Genomic DNA, 6922 nt, shown 5'->3' with positions numbered 1-6922 from the left:
CATTTTTTTGATCATATCTAATTCCCATAAACAAAATAATAAAATATGAAGAAAAATTTAAAAAAACACACTTTTTCTCACTTTTATTTGAAAAATCTTTTACTCATCCAATAAAGCTAATGAAACTGCTAACTAGTTTCTTTCCTGAGTTTAGAAATACCCAATGTTTTGGGGTTTTTTTTGCTTTTTTCTGCAATAAGTACAGGGTATCTTTAAAAGGCGGCCAAAGCAATTTACCCCATGAAACCTTATATTTGGAACTGTAACATCTGGTCCTACTGCCCCTATGCCCTAATAGGGCCATCTTTGAATCCGAGTAATTCAATTTACCCCATCAAACCATATATTTTTGAAATTTAGACACCCCAGGGTATTTAAAATAGTGGTATTTGAACCCTTCCATGCACTAATTTTACCACCAGCCTTTGTCAAAAAAATGTATCACACAAATTGTACTTCAGGTGTGAATTTACAGCTCCTGGTATATGTCACTGTCAAACAACACCCCAATATGTGTTCAGCTACATCTTTTGATTACAGTGATACCACCCATGCATGGGTTTGTCTGGTTGTTTGACAAATGATTTCGATTAGTAGTCCAAGTAAGGTTGAATACTTTTTTTAACCAAATGTCTTTGGTTTATCAAATGGAAGACTTAATTATGTCCGCTAAAGGTCTTGCACACAAACACGAGTTGAAGTGGTATCCGTGGCACAAATTCCTTTCCTCTCCCTCATTCTCCGCTGGTCTTGGATTCCTGATTTGATGCCGACTGTTGTGTACTCTTTATCCCTGGTCGTAGTGGTTGACCTACCGTGAGTTCTAGGCTTGGGTCGCTGTTGACTATCTATTTTCGCCATTGATTTTACTGTTTCTATGATGACACATGGTTATGTGCCTCGCCTTTTTCGTTTTATTATGTTTTCTTTTGTTTTTCTTACCCAATGTTTTCAACAAGTTATTATGTCTCCGTCTCATCACAGTCAAACATTCTGTGGTCATGGGCTGTCCTTGCAGAATTGCATCACATGGCCACTCAACTCTGTTCTCTTCTAACATACTGTTATTTGGCTGCTTTATTGTATTGAGAAAAAAAAAAAAAAAAGAATTTCTAGCACACACACAATCTATAAAGAAAATGGAATGCGAGCATTTAATATATCAATGATGAGTACTTATCACCAAACACACAGTCCCTAGGTAATCTCCCACGGTTGCCTTGATCCTGCCTTAGTGAAGTACAAATTCTTATTTGTATTCTGGTTTGGTGTTAAGTGTAGACACGTAATGCTCATTTTTTGCAACCATTTACATTTCAAATTGAAGAAAAACCTCTTTTAGATTCTCTCCCTTCATACTCATTGGCACAAAGGTTATTGAATGTGATCTAAATACTTGATCACCTGTGAATTAGGGAGTGAATTCAAGGCATTAAAATTTAACTTTAAGTCTGGCTCCCAGAGGTGTACATTATCCAAGGTTCATTGGCCAGCAAAACATGAATCATTTAGTTTGTATAAGAGATTAGAAAAGTCTCTATACCGATCTTGGGCAAGAAAAATGACCGAGTAGTGCAAGGAAAATTCTTATCTATACATTTTGCTATCAAATATAATGTGTATTTTGGTGAGGCTTTTTATTGTCTTCTATCTATATTTTGTAAATAAATACCAACCCTGGGCTCGCCTTGTATAATGCATAAGTTCAGTGAGATGACTTTCAATAAATTTCACTGATTTTACTATGCTTTAATCAAGGCCGGCTCAACTCTCCTTGCAGTTAAAGTTCTCTTGGGATGGCTGTTTTGTAAAGTTAGTAGATTGAAACTCCAACTCTCCTGTGTTCTCATACTCTGGTGTCTAAATTCCAATAAATCTTATGGTAAAATGACAACTATAGCTACACATTTGTTGATTTCTTCATGCTCAACCTTGCAGCTCCAAATAGGTGAGCAATGTAAAAAAGATTCACATACTCTTAATTAATACACTTGAGTAATTTGTTTTTTGGATGAACAAATGTTTGCCTCTATTTTTAGAAACCCATAACATTGTGTCCTTCTGACGCAACGACTCAAATGAATTTCTTATCTGTTCATGTTGTATTTATCACGTATAGTACATCCCTCATTAAAACATTGCATAAGCTAGAATCAATCCTCCCTGAGCAATCTTTGGTTAAAAATAGGTTTATTGCAACTGTTTTCCACAAAATAATGTTAGGCTGGGTGTCATGTATTTAGCAAATATAACACCACCTTCAGTTCTGGTTTCTGAATTGACAGAATTGTGTGAAATCGGGCTTTCAATGTTAGAGGCGCTCTGGTGAATTTAATGCTTTTGTAAGTAAGTGCAGCATTAGAAACATCATTTCTAGTACTGTTGAAGTCCAATCCTTGTTTTTCTAAAGGCAGCGTGCCAGGCATGATCAGCTCTTTTGCAATGTCTATATTATTTGTTTTTATATTGTTAACCCACATAATTGTATATATTTTTTCAGGACAGCTTGATAGTGCTTTTATTGGGGAACACCCCACATGTTCTCATTTTTTATAGATTACACATAGCTTATGTAAATAGAAATCTCATCCTGAGTTTGGAAACTGCTAGAATTCTCTTTCATCCTTACCATATTTATAGTCAAATATTTGAAGACTTGCAAACTGCTATTTTTGGGGGGCATGATGGCACCTTAGCAGTGCTTACAAAGGTAAAGCAGGCAACCTAAGATATTTCACATGGGTCATTCAACCACATTTTATGCAGTAATTTCCCAAGTTCACCATATTATGTCAAAAAAATAAAACTGCATTTTTCATGCACCCTATGCACCAATGGTTTCAAAGAAATCCTGACACCCCATATGGATAGACTTCCCTGGTGTACTATATTGTTATACGTTTGGTTGGTGGGTATTAAAGGAGTTTTGAGTAGTTTTCTTTTATTTTCGTTGGAGACTGTTTTTAAACAATTTTTTTTTTACCAAGATCCTTTCTTGGTGTTTGTATCCTTGTAATTAGAGGGAGTCCATGATGATAACGTCACTTCTGGGAATTTCTTATAGGGCACATTTTTCCTACACATTGATTTTATAATTTTTTTTTCTTTTATTTCCTTATTTCCTTTGAGCAATTTATAGCTATTTTTAACGAACTTTATAATTTAAAAGTTATGTTTTATGGGGACACATTTCAGCGTTTAGTATTTTCATCTACTGGCACACTGGTTTCATTGAGCAACCATTTTAAATGCACCCACCCTTTCCTTTACACACCATGCACCAATCTATAAAACACATCCATGTTTAAAGTGCTTTCAGTACATTTGCATTTCCTCATCCTGTCACTCCACCTACCCTTATAAAGGCAGCTAACATATACTTAAGTACACAAAATCAACTTATATCAAAGGATTTCCAGATTAGTGTGAACAGTATACATGATATATACTTTTTTTTATATGTTGCAAATTAGCAACTTGCCTTACCTGTATATCAGGATGTGTACGCTTTATGTCACATTCATTTATGTCCCATTAGTTAGGTTGCAGGTGGAAGTGTGTTGATTCTGGCAGGTTTGATTAGGGTGTGATTGAGTTTATTTCATAAGCGAAACCACCTGTGCCATGGGTGTAACTAGAAGCCTCAGGGCCCCAGTGCGAGAATCGTTAATTTCTTACCATAATTTGTTTTCCCTTAGTCCTAACAGCAGCACAAGAGGGGGCATTACTGCCCCTGTGAACAATTAGGACAGGTGGAAAATTAATGATTTACACAATTAAATAAGCAATTAACCCCCTTTACCCCACCTATAAAGGGAACTCCACCCCTAACCACAGTGTGCTATAACAAGAATAATAAAAAAATATAAGAGGGAGGGATATTAGTGTGCTGCCGTTAGGACTAAGGGAAAACAAATTATCGTTAGAAATTAACGATTCCCTTACGTCCTAACTGGCAGCACAAGAGGGGAAGTAGCTAGAAGATCACCTATGAGGGAGGGTCTTCCGGCTGAACGACGTTCAGAACAGACCGCCCAAAAGCAGTGTCTTCCGAACATCTTAAATTTAGCCTATAATGGCTTATAAAAGTGGAGTTAGAACTCCAGGAGGCTGCAGCACAAATGTGTTGAAGGGATGAGGGATGAGGCCCCTTTCAGCAGCCGAGGTAGCTACCGCTCTGGTAGAGTGAGCGCGGACAAAGGCGGGAGGAGGCAAGCCTTGAGCTGAGTAGGATTCTCTGATGGCTTCCTTCATCCACCTGCTCAGGGATGGTTTAGAAGCTTTAGATCCTTAGTTCCTGCCAAAAAACTGTAGAAAGAGATTTTCATCTTTCCTGAAGACACCGGATCTTTGCTGATAGATCTGCAGACATCTGGGGATGTCAAGAGTATGTAGAAGAGATTCTTCTTCTGTTGAGGGATCCGGGTGAAAAACAGGTAGAGAAATGACCTGATTAATGTTCTGAAACGAAGGAATCTTCAGTAAAAAAGCTGGCAGGAACCTTAGGAGAACCCTATCAGGCAGGAATAGGGTGTAAGGCTCAAAGGCACACAGAGCTTGCAACTCACCAATTCTCTTGGCAGAGGTGATCGCCACTAGGAAGGCAGCCTTCCAGGAAAGGTACGTCATGTCCACGCTTTCCAAAGGCTCGAAGGGGGGAGAGCATAACCCCCTGAGCACGACAGTAAGGTCCCATTGAGGGACTGGTCTCAGGATCTTAGGTTTTAACCTTTCAGCTCCTTTAAGGAACCTCCTGATAAGGGGTTCTTGGGACAGAGGTTTCCTAAAAAAGCCGATATGGCTGAGGTGTGCACTCTGAGTGTAGAGGGAGCCAGGCCTTTATCCAGTCCATCATGGAAGAACTGGAATATGGAAGAAATGGGGGGATCTGAGAAACCAACTTAGTTCTTCGCACACCATAATGAAAAAGAGCATCTAATCCGGTTGTAAGCTCTAATAGTAGACTCTGCTCTCGAATGAGCCAAAGTCCTCAAGACCCCAGAAGAAAGTCCACTATCCTTCAATAGGGAGCTGTCAATCTCCAGGCTGTCAGATTGAGAATTCTCAGATCTAGGCGAGAACCTGTTCCCAGAAACACAGGGTTCTCTGATATTGGAAGCTTCCAGTACAGACCCTGACTCATCCCCATGAGCTGGGTGAACCATGACCTCTTTGGCCAAAATGGAATTATCGCAATAATCGAGGTCTGGTCCTGCCTGATCTTCATAAATACCCTTGGTATCATGGAAATTGGAGGGAAGATGTAAGCCAGCCCGAACCTCCAAGGGATGGACAGAGCATCTATCGCCCAAGGATTGTCCTCCCTGTATAGAGAGCAGAAGATCTTCACCTTGGCGTTGAACCTCGTAGCCATTAAGTCGATTTCTGGCATTCCCCATTTAGTGACCATACGCCTGGAACACTGAGACCCCGGCTCAGACGGTCCGCTACCACATTGAGAGATCCCCGAATGTGGACTGCAGAGAGGTGGGAGAGGTTCTGCTCTGCCCACGATAGGATCATTCCCACTTCCTTGAGAAGAGGTTGAGATCTCGTGCCACCCTGTTTGTTGATATAATAAACCGCCGTCATGCTGTCTGAATGAACTCTCACCGCTTTGCTGCGGATTTGAGGAGCAAAGTGAAGGAGCGCCAATCTGATTGCTCTGAGCTCTCTGAAGTTCGAAGACATAAGGCTCTCTGGACGGGACCAAGTACCTTGTACTGGAATGTCCTCTAGATGGCCTGCGTCCGTGGTCAACAGAATCCAGGCTGGCTGAATCAAGGACCTCCCATCTTTCAGATGCTCCCACTGAGGGAGCGACGGACTTGAGGAGACAGGGTGCACATTTTGTTCAACCCTAATGGGTTGCGATTCCAAATGCCCAAAATTCTGATTGGAGAGGGCGTAGGTGCCAAAGGGCCCAAGGGACTACATGCGCAGTCGCTGACATGTGCCCTAACATCTTCATAAGCGTTCTGATGGACACCAACTGAGGGGTCCTTAGAGAACTGGCGGCTCTGACAACCCGATTGTGTCTGTCGAGAGACAGAGAGAGAGTCATCCGGGTCGAGTCAATTATGAACCCCAGAAACTTCCTGGAAGTGGATGGAACCAACTCGGACTTTTGGTAGTTTACTATCCACCCTAACTGGTGGAGAGAAGCCAGAGCCTGCTGAAGATGAGAATACAGAATTTCTGTAGAAGCGGCTTTTAGAAGTCAATCGTCTAAATATGGGACGATTTCTAGGCCTTCTAGACTCAAGATTGCTACCACGGCAACTACAACCTTGGTAAAGGTATGAGGAGCAGAGGAGATTCCGAAGGGAAGGGCAGCAAACTGAAGGTGTTTCACTTTGCCACAAAGGGATACAGCCACACGCAGATACTTCCTGTGGGCTTGGCAAACAGGAACATGAAGGTAAGCGTCCTTCAAGTCTATAGATACTTGTTCAAATAGCGAAGATCTATGATCATCCGCCAGTCTCCTGTGAACTTCCTCCAACGCCTTCTGTTGTATATAGGCGTGGATAGATGCCTCTAGGACTCTGTGCCTCTCGCACGAGAGAATCCTTGTCTGAACAAAATTCAGAGGAGGTAGGGAAACAAAACTTATTTTGTAGCCTGACCGGACTACATCTAACACCCAGAGCTCTGGTATGGACCTCTCGCAAGCCTCCAGAAAAAAAGATAGACAACCTCCCACCAGGGGGTCTAGCACTGGAGGAGGGGTTACCTCCAGACTCTCTGGCGCCAGACGTCCTTTCTCTTCTCATAGGACCCGCGGGAGTGACCTGCTCCTCTCTTCTGAGTCCCCTGACGGCATTGGGATCTAGAAGGTCCCTGGGACCTGGATCCTCTGGACTGTCTGCCCCTCCCTCTAGAAGCCTGCTGGGGGAGGGATTTGCCTTTCTTGTCAGAA

Source organism: Spea bombifrons, chromosome 3 (assembly GCF_027358695.1).
Source record: "Spea bombifrons isolate aSpeBom1 chromosome 3, aSpeBom1.2.pri, whole genome shotgun sequence".
Classification (NCBI taxonomy): domain Eukaryota; kingdom Metazoa; phylum Chordata; class Amphibia; order Anura; family Pelobatidae; genus Spea; species Spea bombifrons.
Note: the sequence above shows the minus strand (reverse complement) of the source record.